Below are 18,835 nucleotides of genomic sequence, written 5' to 3'. Positions count from 1 at the left end.
ACAAAAAAAAGTTATCACACTATCACAAACAAATGTTACTATGCTGGTCTTTAATTTATAAGCACAACTTCTCTCCGCACAAGTATTTTAAATGGAATAATAAAGACATAATATTCAAAAACAAAACACTGTTTAATAAGAGTTGGTTTGACGGAGGAATGTTGCTTGTTAGTCAATTGTCCAACAATGATGGTGAATTATTTACTTACAAAGAATTTCTTTCTGAATATGTGTTTCCTATAACCCCACGAGACTATGCTGTTATATTCGATGCAATTCCAAACGGTATCAGAAGACTATCATCATCTGCTCCAAAAGGAAAAGATTGCGTCATTCCTCTGTTTGGTAATGAAAATCTATTTATTGATGCAAGCTGTCCTCTAATTAGTGACAAAGCTAATAACCAATGTATTAGGAACATAAAACAAAGGGATATCGTCTCCTCTCTCCCGGCAGTTTTTTATTGGAATAACATATTTGAGGATATAAAGTGGAAATGGACTGTTCATATACTCAACTATTTTGGACTGATTAAAAAAATTACATTCATAAAAAATTTACTCCTATTAACCTGGAGTTAAGACACATTTTATTTGGTGTTTCTAGTGTGGAAATTTTGGATAACAATGCATTGTATATTGTCAACCTTCTCTTATTATTAAGTAAACATTACATCCACACCAGCAAGTTTTCTGATCAGAAGCCACATTTTTTTAGTCTTTAAAACAAATTTTGATTCTTCGTTGAATACACTGAAGAAATCGAATCACCCCAAAGCTGTAAAAACTTGTCAAGCCTGTGCCACTCTGTGTGTTACATGAATGTTAAATCCCCAAGTCTGTTACATATTTTTCTCATTTTTCTTTTTCTTTTTCTTTGCTTATATCCTGTTATGGTTATATATGTTGTATATGCATTATTTCCAATAAAAAATAATAATAATACGAAATCGCCTGGCGCAATTCATTTACATGGGCGCCGACGCGCATTTCGGTATCTAAATAATTACTTTACTACTAACTGGTCCTTGAATGATATTTATGTTGTTGAGGTATTTTCACAATACTTTCAATAAAATTGCCTGTAGTTTAATCAGGTACTGCGATGTAGTATTGTTATTTTGAATGTTCCATGTCTGTTTCTCAACGTCGTTATTAGTATTGCCAATTTGTATCTACGTTTGATTCACTGTGTCATGAAGGCTTAGACATAAAATGTATTATTCTTACTCTTATTTCACTGCTATTGTAAAAGCAATAAGTTGCGCCAATGCCAATTGTTTATTGTCATAGGTGTTTATTGTCATGCTGAACTAATGTGTCCTTTTGCAGGTAGTCTCTATTAACACAGGTCAATGTGTTACTTTATTCATTTTAATAATGGAGAGTACAATCAAAATGGCGGAGTCGTGGGCTGACCACTTCACTTTACCAAGTCCATTGCATACTGAAGACACCCACACTAAGTTGGTAAGGTAGTGATGGGGTTCCTTGAAGATGTTAGATGCAAGTAAGCAACACGTGTTATTCTTGGTTGAAAATGTGAAATGCGTGGGTTATAAAGTTCACGATATAACATCAGGACCAAGTGAAATTGTAGAGTCTTATGCATGTTAATTAAAGAGCGTGTATGTTAAAACTATTTACGAAAAATATAAATTATCGGGAGTTGTACATGGCTATTCTGGGTTTTCAATTAACGGAATAGACAAACGTATCATGTGTAAAGTTTGCATCAAGTACGTTATTTTGGGGAGATGCAATAGTAGGTGAAGGAATATTTTTGTGACTGTTGAGGTTAAAATTGGCATGTTTTATATGTAGGACAAAATGTAATGTACCTAGCTGCACTTATGACACTTATGACACGGGTACCCGTTTGACTTATAAAAATGATTATTATGTTAGGTCTTACAAAATAAGATTTTGTAATTATCATTTTTATTTTTTGTATCATTGTGTAAGTGTCCTTTTCACATTTGCAAGGAAACTGTATGCAATTGCAATTGTATGTCCAGTTCCAGTTCAGACAATAGAATAGAAATAGAAACTAAAGTACATACATCCTCCCTGGAATAAAATTTTCCCTGTGGTCCCTACTATAAGCTGGCTTCTGCATTCTTAATATTTAATATAGGGGTTACACAGTGATAGCAATTATACTCATTAATCAGAATCAGATTTTTTGCACAATGTATAACACACTTTTACAGTATGATTAATTCATACTCACTTGGGCATTTAACTGTCTGATGAAACCGCAGGTTTTCTGAACAAGCTCGTGCCGCGGAGGTTCATCGCTACTCCTGTAGCAGGCAACGCGTAGGAATTCCGTGGCATATAGCAGGAGATCCCTGCAAAAGCACACGTTTAAGCTTACCTACCGGTTTTAGGGCATACTGCAGATATTCTAATTGTCTCAAGAAAAGGTTTACGGTTTACTGTCTTGAGAAAAGGTTTACGCGACAACTTGTTTTCTATTTCCTGGTAGTAATGCAAGAGTGTCACGCAAGAGTGTCACGCACGCGTGCACGCAGACACACACCTGTAAAACAGAAAGCTAATAATATATAGTTGAGCTACTTACTGCGAAGTTACTCCAAGTTCTCGCATTAAATGAGAAATAACAGTCATGGGCTGATTAACTTCAACCAAAATCTTTCAACGTCAGAAACGACCATTTCCTCCAGTTTATGTTTCTGTATAAATGACCATTCGATCATATTCACATGGATAATGTTGTTTAATGTAGCAAACTAGTTTACTAGTGTAAACTAGCGACCTATGTAGAAACACCGAAAGGGAGCTGCCAGCAAGATTTCAGAAGTAGGCTACCCTAATCTGTTTAAACGGGAGCCAGATTGCAAGCCGATGTTACATACCAGATGCCGAGTCGTTCTTTCCATCCTTGCTGAAAAAGATATTTAACATGCCCCCTCCGCGCCTGCGATTTTTCGGACGCATATTTTTAGAATATGCATTCACTTTTTTTTGTATGCATGACTGTTTGAAGTCTGTGGGAACAGGGAATACTTCATATTCCCTCAGGTGCACTTTCACGGTCACTTCCTCAACAATGGGCTACTTGGCAGCATAGGAGGACCGCTTCCTCAAACATTTTGCTGAACATGCCAAGTGTTCAATGAAAAAAAACCATGCTTACTCGTGCATTGATGGCCTCAATTTTGCCAAAGCAAATGGCATCATTATGCTGTCCTTCCCACCCCACTGTTCACAAAGGCTGCAACCTTTGGACAGAAGTGTTTATGGGTGGCTGAAAAAGCACATAAACTCTGTGTCTGATTCCTGGATGAGGAACAACCCAGGAAAAACTATCACAATCTATGACATCCCTAAGATTGTGGCAATTGCTTATCCGCTGGCTGCAACCCCACTGAATATCCAGGCCGGCTTTCAGGTGACAGGGGTTCAACCTTACAACAGGGATGTGTTTGTGGAGACAGAATTTACACCATCTTATGTCTCAGATTGGCCCTTTCAGGACCCAGCCCTTCCAGGCCCCAGCACTGACCTAGCCCTTCCAGGCCCCAGCACTGACCCAGCCCTTCCAGGCCCCAGCACTGACCCAGCCCTTCCAGGCCCCAGCACTGACCCAGCCCTTCCAGGCCCCAGCACTGACCCAGCCCTTCCAGGCCCCAGCACTGACCTAGCCCTTCCAGGCCCTAACTCCAATCCAGCCCTTCCAAGCCCCAGCAAACCAGCCCTGCCCATTAGCACCACCTCAGCCTTGCCTAGTAATGCTAGCTCCACCCACCAAACAACGCCAGAGGACAATTGGGCCATACCCAAAAGCTGGTCCAAGAAAACTAGCCCGCCAACCAAAAAAAGAAAAGAAACTGCTATTCTCACTGACACACCAGTGAAGGAGGCACTTGAGGCTGAAATGAGAAATAAAATGCATTAAATGAGAAATAACAGTCATGAAAAAGTTAAGGCTCGCTGTCGTACACTGCATAAAATAACCATCTAGCGAATGTCAGGAGACAATCCTATCCACTCCGCCCCATTTCCCGTTTTGGGTCTCTGTCTCTGGCAGTATGTTCTCTTTTACATCCACAAGCCCCTGTCACACAGCCAGAGCCAGAGACATGAAGAACACAAGATGATTATTCCTCAATGTCCATTCAGGCAATCCTTTATGCTTACCAGCTTGTTGTATATCTGTAGCAAGTGACCATTAAACGGCACAAATACAAACGATTGCATGAACAGTTGGTATTGTATATATGAATATGGATGAAAAACTTTTAAAACTAATATTTACTAAATACAGTGACAATAATTATACTCATAAATCAGAATCAGAATTTTTGCACAATGTATAACACACTTTTACAGTATGATTAAATCAATAAACACCAATATTGAAGACAGCCTTCTCTCCTTTATATTTGTTGATAATAAACATTTTTATTTATTCCTCCCAGTTTTGATTATTATTGATTTGTTTTGTTATTTCATCGCAAAAAACGAATACTAATGAATGTGATTTAGCAGGGGTAAATGGCACATATTAACCATATATGCTATATGTTATGGTCTATATTGCTTGTAATTAAGATAAGGTTAACATCCGTGAAGTATTTTTACATAAATTGTTATGACTGTATTGTTTCAAGACCGCAATAATGGTATGGGTCCACCAGACCCGCGAAAAGGTCCTGAGTCACACACAAAGGTCCTGAGTCACACACAAAGGTCCGTCGCCAAAATGTTTCTGGGGGCTGTTCCACATGACGCCAACATACTAAGCGGAGCGGGCGAGGCGATTGGTCGCCACACTCCGGAGGGGGCGGGTGTCGATGTTTAACTATCCGGCGTACGACAGCGAGCCTTTACTTGAATTATTTCTCTTTTTCAACAAGGATGGAAAGAACGACTCGGCATCTGGTAGGTAACATCGGCTTGCAATGTAGCTCCCGTTTAAATAGATTAGGGTATCCTACTCCCTTTCGGTGTTTCGTTAGTTTACACTAGCTAGGTAGTTTGCTACATTAAACGACATTATCCATGCGAATATGATCGAATGGCACGTTAGTTCTGTTTGCATCCGTACGTGAACTAACGCGAATTTTAACGCCTTCTTCAGCCTTACGCTCTAGAATTATCTTTAAAACGATGCGAAAGCATAAACTGTAGTGCTGAAGCTGTGTATGTTATGGCCCGTTTGTTTAATATATTTAATGTACATTTATACAGAAACATCAACTGGAGGAAATCGGCGTTTCTGACGTTGAAAGATTTTGGTTGAAGAATCAGCCCATGACTGTTATTTCTCATTTAATGCGAGACCTTGGAGTAACTTCGCAGTAAGTAGCTAAACTGTATATTATTAGCTTTCTGTTTTACAGGTGTGTGTCTGCGTGCGTGACGCGCTCTTGCACTACTATCAGGAAAATAGAAAACAAGTTGTCGTGTGAACCTTTCCCAAGACCGTGTTTAGCCGTTTGACTTTGGAGTTAATATCTGCAGTGGAAAGCCACACACATTTTGAGACAATTAGAATATCTGCAGTATGCCCTAAAACCGGTAGGTAAGCTTAAACGTGTGCTTTTGCAGGGATCTCCTGCTATATGCCACGGAATTCCTACGCGTTGCCTGCTACGGGAGTAGCGATGAACCTCCGCGGCACGAGCTTGTTCAGAAAACCTGCGGTTTCATCAGACAGTTAAATGCCCAAGTGAGTACGAATTAATCATACTGTAAAAGTGTGTTATACATTGTGCAAAAATTCTGATTCTGATTTATGAGAATAATTATTGTCACTGTATTTTGTAAGCATTAGTTTTAAAAGTTTATTTAATCCATATTCATATATACAATACCAACATGCAATCGTTTGTATTTGTGCCGTTTAACGGTCACTTAGCAGGCATTGCTACAGATATGCAACAAGCTGGTAAGCATAAAGGATTGCCTGACTGGACATTGAGGAATAATTATCTTGTGTTTTGTATTTTTTTGTAGAACTGGAATCTGACCTTCACAGATTCAGGTCATCCCGTGTTGGTTGACATCCCACCAAATTCTTCAAGAGTCCAGGACTGGTGAAAGGAGCAGAGGGGTGTGAGGTGGCCAAAAAACGGGCAAAAACAAGGAATCAACTAACTGTACATGAGAATACAGAGAAATCTTATACCAATTACGTACATTTTAGGTGATTTCTACATACAGTACCGTGCAGAAGTCTTAGGCACCCTAGACTTTATTATATATATGTTTATTTTTTTGTGTGTGTGAGACAGAGACATTTTTGTATTTAATGAAGAAAAAGTAACATATTACTGTTAGCAATTGACTACTTTTTACATAAACACTTGATGTAGGCTGTCTGAGATCAGAAGCAAGGAGCCAACCAAAGTCTGCAGAAGAACTGTGGCAAGTTCTCCAACATGCTTGGAACAACCTCCCTGCTGATTGTCTTGTAGAATTGTAGGACTGCGTTGGCTATCGCAGAGAAGTGATGCAGTTTTAACGCCGAAGGGTGGTCACAAAAAATATTGATTTGATTCAGTTTTTAACCATTCTGCCAAATTACTAAAATGTAATGTAAAATGTATAGTATGTTTACTTCGGACCTTTCATTGAATTATTTTTGAAATAATGCCAAAAAATATATATACAGTTGGATGTTTCAGTTTGTACATTTTCAATTATATCAATAATTCCCACCAATCGTGATAAATTCAACATTTTAAAGTCGCTGCAATTTCGCCACATTTGGTATCCGGTTTGCGGTTGTGTTATGACACCCAGTCCCGCATTGGATACATACTTACAGCATGTATACAAACATTTACATACACAGCTGAAAAATGTAAATGTCCGGATATCTGGAAACTTGAAAATCCCAGCTGATTGGTGAATCGTTAAAACTGATTTTCATGGGACAACCCAAATGTGTGCTTAGCCACTCTTATGTCGAAGATTGTTTCACCTCCTTCTCGGCCTCCTAGCAATACGCTTTATTTGGCATGCCGTCCTGACGTTCACTTGCCACAATCCGTGTAGGCTATATAATTTGGCGAAATTTATACTATATACATTTGGTGTCCTGTCCGCATATCGCAAAGCTCGTGATTGCCTAATTACTTTGAAGATAATAACTATTTGAAGATGAATATAAAATGAAGATGAAGACAAAAATAATGAACGAAACATGCATTTCAATTAATATATCCATACATACATTCCGTTGTTTGGCTGTATTCATTTATGCATGGGTTGTGTTTAAGTATTAAGAGCAAACTGCATCTGAAAGACACTGTCACTCAAATATCAGTAGGGCTGCACACCCCACAAGGAGTACTTATGTCTACATTTTTCCTATTTATTTTGGCACTATGAATAAAATAAATAAATCATTAAATATCGTACCAGAGGGCAGCGCTGAGTTGCTGAGTCGTCAGAGGTCTGATCAATACGTATGCTTCCGGTGAACCAGGTGCACGGCGACCTTCACAATAAAGTACAGTCAAACAAGCAACCGGCTCCTGTTTTAATGAGGGAAGTAGATATTCCCGCAGAGATAGGGTTTAACTCATTGCATAGACTACCTCATTGACGCTATTGGTAAGTATGAGTTATTATTTGGTATAACCTCACGATGTTAATTTAGAAAATGTGATTTACCATTTTTTATTTTATTCATAGAAACTGCTGATGTTCCCGGACATTTGAGAACTGTTACGGTATACTTCCGCTTGTAAATATAAAGCCTTATGAATGCGACGTTTGACACTGCTAAAGAAAACCTACATTGCATTTAGTATAATCATTCACGTTTCTACATTGATCACGGAAGTAATTAAACAATTAAGCATAAAACAAAGGAGCCGTTTGATCGCGGAATAAAGGCGGTGCACACTGCGCAGGTTGCCAGGACTTTATTTCTGGGTTTTGCTATTACGGCGCTGCGTCCAATTAAATTAAAATTATTTTAGATATGTAGCGTTTGACTGTATAAACTGTATAAACATATTTACACTAACACAATGAGGCAACATAAAAGTAGTACAGAAGTATGTATGTGCAAATAGCTATGTATATCAATATACGGAGAGGTCGAGTACTGACATTACATCAATTATTGCAATTTATTACATCCACAAAAAAAGATTACAATGTTATATAGTGCCATCTGTAATGTTTAGGACAAAGACATTTTTTTATTTGGCTCTGTACATAATTTTAGATTTGCAATCAAACAATTAGCATGCAGTAAAAATGCATATTCTCAGCATATTGAAGGGCATGTTTACAGACTTTGGTTTCACCATATTGAAATTACAGTGTGTTTTATACATAGTAACCATAAACACCATATTTTTGTAGGCTTTTTCTTGCATCAGACGTTAATAAATGACATCACCCGGTTCTTATCGCGTTGTTCATCTTAAAGGGATACAGCTGTTCTGGAAACTGTCTCCCCAGGCCCACCCCCACCAACTCTAGTTTTGTACTAAAACTCATAGCCTTAGCTCAGCTTTAGCTCATGACTGATAGCAGTATGGGAATCTGACTATTTTCAGGGCATACAGTGAGCTCCAGAATTATTGGAATTATTATTAATAAAAATTTAGAAAAAAAGGCTGCATATAAAAAAACAAGTTGTTGCTGCACTTTTTTTTTTACATAGATGTTGCATACCTAGTAATTAAAGAGTTTGTATTGTATACGGGTGTCTTCATGTGTGTGTGTGTATTGGGTACTGTATCAGGATGTGTATGTGTGTCTGTAAATATCAGTGAAATTAATAAATGATGTCTGTATTAAAGCAATGACTCCAGTGTTGCTATGTGTAGGAATTTGGTCCTTTGTGAAGTAAAACTTGTAGTCCAAAATTCAGATCAATAACAATTTATTAATACAGCAAAAACAGTCTTAATTACAGTCTGAAGCATAGGCAGTTCAATCACAAAATCATGTTGTATGCGAATGAGCTTTTATGCCCCAAACCTCCTGAAGTAAAATACTGAAATAAGATGCAGGTACCTGTCCCTGATGAAGTGACAGGCAGATGAATATGCATTATTCTGTACCCATGTGATGTGGAAGGAAACCAAATGGGCATTGTCACCAAAGCAAACAGTAATCTCCTGTTTCACACCCATCTACCACCCTGGCATCCTCCCTGGTGGTGTACTGAAACATTTTGTCAAGAAACTAAAAGTTTTATCTTGAACCACTTTGTGTAATATAACCAATCAACTCAGAACATTTTGATTTAAATTATCAAAAGATCAAAATAAAATGACCATTCAGAAGAGAGTCATGCTCTTTGTGCAGTTGAAGGTGGTTTTATCAATGAAATAATTGTTAGGCCTAATTATCTCTTAGGCCTGTATAAAATCATTGAATCATAAATGATTCTGCTCATGATTTATCGCAAAGCATTCAAATATCAAATATCTAATGAGTGTCAGGACCTCAAAGGAATTAGTCTTCTTTTGTTTATTAGCAAATTATGGAATTATACAAAACAAATATTAAATGAAAATTATTTTATTAGTATCTGTATTTCACCCACTTGGCAGACTGCTTCATGTTTATTTGTCTCATGATGAGGTGTAAAAAAAGGAGTCTTTTTAACTGAAGAATTATGTTTATCTGCTGGAACAGCATTTGTCACAGATACAGGCAATGCACTCTGGATTCAGAGTCTTAATCCTGCTATTAGGAAATGGCTTTGAATACCCTTCTCAGGCTGTTATCTGAGGGGGGGAAACAAATGTACATTCCAAAGGCAGGAATCGTACTCAAAACTAGAATTGAGTATTACACCTATCAGTGACGACATATTGTCACTTTATATTTCTATTACATTACATTACATGGCATTTAGCAGACGCTCTTATCCAGAGCGACGTACAACAAAGTGCAAATCAATCACAAGAACAAGTGCAAAAGTAGACCTGAGAGGACAGTACAGTTCCGAGTCCTAGTGTAAACATACAGAAATTCAGAACCCTTGAAGAGTACAATCAGCTTTCAAACTAGCATACCACTGTTGGCAGCTAGAATACAACAACAGCCAATAAAAACAACAATACCTATACAAGTAACGATATCTATACATAAGTGCCATTACGGTCAAAGGCTAATCACAGTGATTGTGAGTTGGGGAGGGAAAGGTGTAGCCTGAAGAGATGGGTCTTCAGTCTGCGCTTGAAGGAGGTCAGAGACTCTGCCGTTCTGCAGCATTCTGGATGAGTTGTAGGGGTCTGATGGCAGATGCTGGAAAGCCAGCCAGCAGAGAATTGCAATAGTCCAGGCGGGACAGGACCATTGCTTGAACAAGGAGCTGAGTGGAGTAGGTGGTGAGAAAGGGTGGGATTCTCCGGATGTTGTACAGGAAGAACCTGCACGCCCGGATCACCGTAGCGATGTTCTTGGAGAAGGATAGCCTGTTGTCCATCACCACTCCAAGGTTTCTTGCACTAGGGGATGAGGTCACTGTGGTATCCCCTAGTGCAGGGGTTGGCAACCCTGGTCCTGGAGAGCCGCAGGGTGTGCTGGCTTTCGTCTCCACCTTAAAATAAGCAACCGATTCTGACCCAAGAAACCAGGTGAGGTGAGTTAACTGTGTAATCAACGGCTTTCATTGATCAATTAATGCCAAGTAACAACGAAAGCCAGCACAGATTGCCCATCCAGCTCTGGATGTCTCTCAGGCAGGCGGAGATACGGGTAGAGACCTGTGTGTCTGATGGGGGGAAAGAGAGAAAGAGTCGGGTGTCATCGGCATAACAATGATAGGAGATGCCATGAGCAGAGATAACGGGGCCAAGGGATCTTGTGTAGATGGAGAAGAGGAGGGGTCCGAGGACTGAGCCCTGGGGGACTTCTGTAACAAGGGGGCGAGGGGTTGACACTCCTCCAGCCCAGGACACCTGGGAGGACCGGCCAGAGAGATAAGATTGGATCCACTCTAAGGCTGTGCCACAGATCCCTGTAGATGCCAGGGAGGCTAAGAGGATGGAGTGGTTGACCGTGTCGAACGCCGCAGAGAGGTCAAGAAGGATCAGGACAGAGGAGAGAGAGGTTGCTCATGCAGCCTGAAGGGACTCGTTGACAGAGAGGAGTGCAGTCTCCGGAGTGGCCAGGTCTGAAGTCGGACTGGTGGGGGTCCAGCAGGTTATTTGGTGGGTTTCTTTAGGAGCGGGGTGATGTAGGCCCTCTTGAATGATGATTATATATTTTCCTTTTTATAAGTTGCTATGAAAGGTTATGGTACCACTTCAGTGGATCACATTAACATAAAAAGGTGAAGTTTATAATGTTTAAATAACAGCCAGATCATATTCTGTTGATAAGTGGCTGGATTCAAACCCTTATTTAAAGAGAGGGGGTCACCTTAGGTCAAAAAATCTGTTACAGCAATGCGCGACTGGCTGACTGCGAATTGAGAATCTTCCCAAAGTAAGAATGGCAACTTGGTCTGGTCATATGTTTTGTCATATGGTCATATGTTCCCAAGAAGGACAGAAATGTCATCTTGATGAGCACACTACACAGAGATGGGCACAGGAAGCCACACACCATCCTGGACTACAACAGAAACAAAAGGGGTGTTGACTGCCTTGAGGTACAGTAAAGTACTTTTTCATCTTTCATACATTTTAATTTTCCTTTTTATTTCTGTAAAACATCTCATTTTTGTGGAAGACAGATTAACTAATTGTCCAATCTCATTTTATTTTAGTGCAGCTTACTGGTACCTACACTTGCAAGCACAAGTCAGCCCGTTGGCCCGTGGCTGTGTTCCACAACATCCTGGATGTGTCTGCATATAATGCATATGTGGTGTGGACGGCAATCAACCCAGCCTGGGATCGGGGGAAACCCTTCAAGAGGAGACTCTTCCTGGCAGAGCTTGGGAAAGCTTTGGTTATTCCTCTGATACAACAGCGCTAGCACCTTCCCCACACACCAGCCTCTGCCAGTCTGGTGAGGAGTGTGCAGGGCCCAGCCACTCCAGTCTGGTGAGGAGTGTGCAGGGCCCACCCACTCCAGTCTGGTGAGGGGTGTGCAGGGCCCAGCCACTCCAGTCTGGTGAGGAGTGTGCAGGGCCCACCCACTCCAGTCTGGTGAGGAGTGTGCAGGGCCCAGCCACTCCAGTCTGGTGAGGGGTGTGCAGGGCCCACCCACTCCAGTCTGGTGAGGAGTGTGCAGGGCCCACCCACTCCAGTCTGGTGAGGGGTGTGCAGGGCCCACCCACTCCAGTCTGGTGAGGAGTGTGTAGGGCCCACCCACTCCAGTCTGGTGAGGAGTGTGCAGGGCCCAGCCACTCCAGTCTGGTGAGGAGTGTGCAGGGCCCAGCCACTCCAGTCTGGTGAGGAGTGTGCAGGACCCAGCCACTCCAGTCTGGTGAGGAGTGTGCAGGGCCCAGCCACTCCAGTCTGGTGAGGGGTGTGTAGGGCCCAGCCACTCCAGTCTGGTGAGGAGTGTGCAGGGCCCAGCCACTCCAGTCTGGTGAGGGGTGTGTAGGGCCCAGCCACTCCTCTGTCACGTCCCCCTCACCAAGCACGGGGACAGAAAAGGAAGAGGTGCATGCTCTGTGTCCCCAGAGATGTCAAAACCAGCCTTACATGCCACAAATGCAAAGCCTATGTTTGCAAGGGACACTCCAACCTGACCGCATGTTGCCACTCATGTGTGTGAATCAACACAAACGTGCACGCACACACACACACACACACTTATGTTCTGATAATAAGGTGTTCTGATACAGTTTTTTTTTACAATAAATGTTCTGATGTGCTCATGTCAATCCTAATGTTCTGATAATTAGATGTTGGTGTTCTGATAAGATTTTAGATTTTTTACAATAAATGTTCTTTGAGACAAATAATTTCAGTGTCTGGTGATGTTTATTGGCTTTTGTGTTAATATTTCAAACTCACCTTTTCAAACTCTACCTTCGTCCTCCCTCCTGATTTCCCCCGCCCCCCTTTCTGATATCCCTTTCCTCCTTGTCTAACCCAAAAAAAAATATATATATATAGTGTATAGGTGTAAAAAATGAGTCTTTTTAACTGAAGAATTATGTTTATCTGCTGGAACAGCATTTGTCACAGATACAGGCAATGCACTCTGGATTCAGTGGACTATCTTAATCCCGCTATTAGGAATGGCTTTGAATACCCTTCTCAGGCTGTTATCTGAGGGGGGGAAACAAATGTACATTCCAAAGGCAGGAATCGTACTCAAAACTAGAATTGAGTATTACACCTATCAGTGACGACGCATTGTCACTTTATATTTATATATTTACCTTTTTATAAGTTGCTATGAAAGGTTATGGTACCACGTCACTTGAGTGGATCACATTAACGTAAAAAGGTGAAGTTTATAATGTTTAAATAACAGCCAGATCATATTCTGTTGATAAGTGGCTGGATTCGGACCTTTATTCAAAGACACTGGCCGACCCGGGCCAGTTGCGAATTGCGAGTCTTCCCCCCCAGCCACAGGGCAGTCCATTTTATTTATAAAAACAGCCCAATCCAGGCACATGTTAGTCATCCACCCTTTGGAGGAAATGTAGCAACTGTAATGTAGTAACTCGTTTGCTTGTTGTTGTGCCAGGCAGACAGGAACAAAGTAAACATGGTTCTGATGATGTCAGTTTGTTCGGAACAGCGCCAAGAATATATTAAACCCGAGCGGGCGAGGCGATTGGTCGCCATACAATCGGCGTTTCTGACGTTGAAAGATTTTGGTTGAAGAATCAGCCCATGACTGTTATTTCTCATTTAATGCGAGAACTTGGAGTAACTTCGCAGTAAGTAGCTCAACTGTATATTATTAGCTTTCTGTTTTACAGGTGTGTGTCTGCGTGCGTGACACTCTTGCACTACTATCAGGAAAATAGAAAACAAGTTGTCGTGTGAACTTTTCCCAAGACCGTGTGAACCTTTTCTCAAGACCGTGTTTAGCCGTTTGACTTTGGAGTTAATATATGCAGTGGAAAGCCACACACATTTTGAGACAATTAGAATATCTGCAGTATGCCCTAAAACCGGTAGGTAAGCTTAAACGTGTGCTTTTGCAGGGATCTCCTGCTATATGCCACGGAATTCCTACGTGTTGCCTGCTACGGGAGAAGCGATGAACCTCCGCGGCACGAGCTTGTTCAGAAAACCTGTGGTTTCATCAGACAGTTAAATGCCCAAGTGAGTATGAATCAATCATACTGTAAAAGTGTGTTATACATTGTGCAAAAAATCTGATTCTGATTTATGAGTATAATTGCTTCGGTTTCACCATATTGAAATTAGTGTGTTTTATACATAGTAACCATAAACACCATACCTAGGCTTTTTCTTGCCTTTGGTTTGTATTATTGTCATTAAACATGAGGGCCAGATTTGTTCCAATGAATGTCAAGGAAGCCATTATGAGACTGAAAATGTCTGTTTTGTTATGCTAAACCTTAGGTGTAACAAAATCAACTGTTTGGAACAGCATTAAGGAGAGAGAACATGTAATGGGGCAAAGGGCATGGCAAGCCAGTTAAGACCTCTACAGTTGATAGCTGAAGAATTCTCATCAGAATGAAGAAAAATCGCCAAACACATGTCCGACCGATCAGAAACACTCTTCAAGAGGCAGGCGTGGATGTGTCAGAGACTACTGTCCACAGAAGACTACAGTAATGTCTCAGTGGGTCACAGACTTCAAGCAGTCATGCATACAAAAAATATGCAGGAAACATGACTATAATTTACATCACATAAATATGTCCTAAACATTATGGTGCCCTGAAGTGGGGGATTATGTATAAAAAGTGCTGTCATGTCTACATGGTGAAACCAGAATGTATAAAAATACCCTTTAATAAAAAACTTGCACTTTGAACAATTTGTTGATGAATATAAAATTGTGGTGTACAATTTTTGTACAATTTTTATGAACACACAAACACAACAGCAACAAATATATATGCCTGGCATTACAGTCATTATTGTACTAAACAAAGAAAAAACAAAACAATAAGTATGTATTTACTGTACATTCATATAATTTAAGGTAACATGGGTGTAAATATTGTATAATATAATTATTGTGGAAACTGCTCTATTATTTAAGTACTTAGCTGGGCAACTACATAATATGGGCAAGTTAACAACAACAATAATATATTGATGGTAAATAAAGGAACATGTACCAAAATAAGATGTCTGAATGACAGTAAGTTAGGCCTATGACAATAAACAATTGGCATTGGCGCTACTTATTGCCTTTACAATAGCAGTGAAATAAGAGTAACAATAATACATTTTATGTCTAAGCCTTCATGACACAGTGAATCAAACGTATGTACAAATTGGCAATACTATTAATGACGGTGATATTTTAAACCGTAATGTGATAGCATGTTAATGTAGCTGGCTACGACGTTGAGAAACAGACATGCAGATACATTATCCCGTTTACCTGTAATTTTCACACATAAAAAAACGAATTGGAACATTCAAAATAACAATAACACATTGCAGTAACTGATTAAACTAGAGGCAATTTTATTGAAAATATTGTGGGAATACCTCAATAACATAAATATCATTCAAGGACCCGTTAGTAGTAAAATAATTATTTAGATAGACTTACCGAAACGTCGGCGCCCATGGAAATGAATCGCGATTTCGTGTAGTTAAGGAATCCGCTCTGAAAAGACGTCATTCATTAAGCTCCGATACAGCGCGCGTGTGGCCAAGAATATATTACATCTGAAGTGTTAAGAACTACCGTTGAAAATGAATGGGAAAAGTTAAGGGAAGTTAAGCTTAACTATCCCGGCTTGACCGGCGTTCGACGCCCGGCCATCGCATTCCTGTGATTTTTGCGAGGGCGGCTTGTACTGCACCAAAGTAACTAGGATGGGTTAAATGCAGAGGACACATTACCCCTCAAGGCTGGTAAAAGCCAGATGAGAGTGTCCCTGGTATAGATTATACATTGCATTAATGGCATTTTGGCTCTTATCCAGAGCGACATACAGTTGATTAGACTAAGCAGGAGACAATCCTCCTCTGGAGCAATGCAGGGTCAAGGGCTTTGCGGATCTTATTGTGGCTACACCGGGGATCGAACCATTGACCTTGCGGGTTCCAGTCAGATACCTTAAACACAACGCTACAGACCAGGCTGAGAACAATTTCGCTCATGTATTATATTGAATGTGTTGAAGGTACAATAGGAAATTTTGGACTTCTAACAGTCAAGAGAGGAATTGCAGTAACAAACACCCTCAGACCACAACACTTTACTCCTCCCCCTTCTCTGTCAACGCCCTGATGTTAAACCCCCCCGACCCTCACAATTATTGGACAGCTGTACAATGTTTTGGTTCAGAGGGTCTGTCCATATTTCGAACCCAAGTTTAAGGACTATAAACATAGGCGAGGGTGTGTCAACATGTCAACAACGATAGGAAGAGTTTCACAGTGGTCTTGTAACAATGTTTTAACACAGAAATCTTACCTATTGTACCTGTTTAACGTCTCAGTTCCCGAAGTTGACTGATAGCTAGCTATCTGAATGCAAGTGAAAGCAGAATGGCCTGGTATAGTACACCAAGACAATGAATCGTTTCATTTTCACAACTCGCAAGCATTCTTTATTTGACATGGGGAAAAAAAGTTATCGCCCCATTTATTGATCAGCCAAATGCAAAAAAATTCTCACTTTTAGTGAGTTACCATGGCCTGCTTTAGTTCTTGGTGCATCCACCTCTGGCAAGGATAATAGCTGGAGTCTTTTCCTGCTAGCTCGCAAGGTAAGTTCTGCTTGTCTTATCCGTTAGACATCAAGGAAGTGATTGGTTTATTTTTCGAGAATTTTGATGGGGATACATAATCTGATTGGGCAATCGCGTAGGTTTTATAAGTATTAATTGTTTTTTTTTTCTCCATAAATTATTATAAAACTGCACAGTGTATGTATATTTACGACTTGTGGTTGATTAAGAAATAGTTGTGTACATTTCAAGAATCTCCATTTTCATACACGGTTTCATAAACGGTATATAGAATGAAATTTGTGCAAATAAACGGTCCGGTGCTTCCCAAACTTTTCCACCAATGGAGAATCGAGCTTAAGGGAGAGGAGAAAAAACGCGTTATTTGTCCAGTGATGACGCAGTAGAGTCTAAACTGAGGGAATGCGAACGATCTGTGCATATCTAGCGCCGACAGTGAAAATATACCGACAGTAAGTACATTCTGAGATTAGAATATCGCCGATGTTAGCTATCTCATTAAAAAGGAATAAAAGTTAAGGTTACCTTTAATATCCTTATACGAGCTGGAACTTTCCAAACGAACAGCCGAACTAGCTAACACGTATATGCTACACAACTCCACGTCCTGCAGGCCGCAGTGTATGCAGGTGCTCCTACCGTGCGCTACACCACCTGATTTCACTAACAGTTAATTACTTTACCTGCTTGGTTCAGATAATACGCTAATTAGTCAAATCAGGTGATGCAGCGCACGGCTGAAGCAAATGCCTGCAGCAATGGTAGCTGCATGATACCAAGTTATGGATCCTGAACCTCGATAGCTCGATAACTTACTGTAAATACAATTTTATACTTCGTTAGTCTAGCTTGTCTAGGATGCCTAAGTTATCAAGCTAGTATTTATTTAGCCAATACCTATCTTAACTTGGGGCTAGCTAATTATCATTTGGTTGGTATGGAACATCAGTTTCGGTTTCGTCAACGTAACGTTAGCTGACGTGACAATAACTAACCTTTGCTTGTTTGCAGCTGAGTATTCTAATTTATTCATATTTGAAATACTGGGAATAATGACAGAACTAGGCCTTTTGGTTCTCACAAAGTCGAACCACCGTTCCTGTAGGCCTACACTGAATAGAAAAAGCTAGCTAGCCTAGCTAAGTTATAATTGGTCATGCATTACTCGATGTAGGTTTTGATTATTCGGTTTAATCGTAATTAGACAGACAGTGTATGCGGGTATCTCTATTGCGACACTTCATGTGATATAAAGTGCTAGATGCATTAACTGTTACATGTTTGTTTTTAACGAGTAGACAGAGATGTCAAGTTAGCATTGTTCACTCGCACATTCGTGAGTGGCGTCTGTTTGTCTGCGTCAGAGCGCCATCTAGTGGCGAACAATGGGAGTGTTCACTTCTAGTATCAGCACAGGTCCAGAGGGTTCAAATAAGAACGTTTGTTAACACGAGGTAATTTAAATTTAAAGCGACTTGCTTTAATATCATGCGCTATTCATAATGTGGTAAATGAGTAAGATGTTAATTGTTGCTGGTGATCAGTTGTGTGACACCAATAACTGGTGCTTCCAATGGTCAAGTATGGTGTTGGATTGGTTTGACTGGCACTGTGGTTCCGCGGGACGTCAGCCTCGTTAGCGCAGTAGGTAGCGCGTCAGTCTCATAATCTGAAGGTCGTGAGTTCGATCCTCACACGGGGCATTTGTTTTCGTTTACCTGGTTTAGTAAACATGCACTTCATGCCCCGCCCGTTCCGCGGTCTATACAATGGCGTCCTCTAGTGGCTGATCTGTTTGTGTCATGGTTGTACATTTAACGTAAAGTGTTAAATTGCATTTGGTTTGCTGCATATATAATCTACGGTTCCTTTTGTCACTGAGGTTTATGAGCTGGTTATCAATCTGGATCTTATTAACCTTTATTTGGCAAGCTGTTTTGTTTAACATACCTAACCCTAGCTATGCAAATGACACATTTGAGTATTTTCTGCATTGGATATAAATCGTCTGTTTTTATTCGTGTGATGGGCGGTTTGCAGATTCAAATTT

General features: G+C 40.4%; 1 non-coding gene across 1 annotated transcript; it reads left to right on the top strand.

Moving 5' to 3' along the window:
- Positions 1–18,415: 18,415 nt before the first annotated feature.
- trnam-cau (transfer RNA methionine (anticodon CAU)) lies at positions 18,416–18,488 on the top strand. Its single transcript has one exon. It is a non-coding gene; the product is annotated as a tRNA-Met (tRNA).
- Positions 18,489–18,835: the final 347 nt, after the last annotated feature.

The sequence above is a fragment of the Conger conger genome, chromosome 3, assembly GCF_963514075.1.
Source record: "Conger conger chromosome 3, fConCon1.1, whole genome shotgun sequence".
Classification (NCBI taxonomy): domain Eukaryota; kingdom Metazoa; phylum Chordata; class Actinopteri; order Anguilliformes; family Congridae; genus Conger; species Conger conger.
Note: the sequence above shows the minus strand (reverse complement) of the source record. Positions and strands in the feature narration are given on the sequence as shown.